The 313-nt window shown below is 55.9% G+C and overlaps 1 protein-coding gene across 1 annotated transcript in view; it reads right to left on the reverse strand.

Moving 5' to 3' along the window:
- Positions 1–313, reverse strand: part of EMH_0077150 (uncharacterized protein) — a gene marked incomplete at both ends in the record, with an annotated part of 2590 nt that overhangs the window by 1352 nt on the left and 925 nt on the right. The window lies entirely within an intron of this gene.

Genomic DNA, 313 nt, shown 5'->3' on the forward strand with positions numbered 1-313 from the left:
ATGATATCTACTGTTTAGGGTTTAGGGTTTAGGGTTTAGCAGACATATTGGGGTCATCGGTGAGGACGATCCAGGGTGCGGGTGCTTGCTGCAGCAGCTGCTGCAGCTGCTGCTGCAGCTGCTGCTGCTGCAGCAGAGTAGAGGGAGAGCAGCGGGGAGAAGCAAAAGGAACAGCAGCAACACCAACAAGGAGACAGCCGTAAAACAGAGACAGAAAGGTCACCTCGTGCTGTATGCATCTGCAGCAGCAACAGCAGCAGCAGCAGCAGCAGCAGCAGCAGCAGTAGCAGCAGCAGCAGCAGCAGCAGCAGCA

This window comes from Eimeria mitis, genomic scaffold, assembly GCF_000499745.2.
Source record: "Eimeria mitis Houghton genomic scaffold, Emh_scaff4710, whole genome shotgun sequence".
Lineage (NCBI taxonomy): Eukaryota > Apicomplexa > Conoidasida > Eucoccidiorida > Eimeriidae > Eimeria > Eimeria mitis.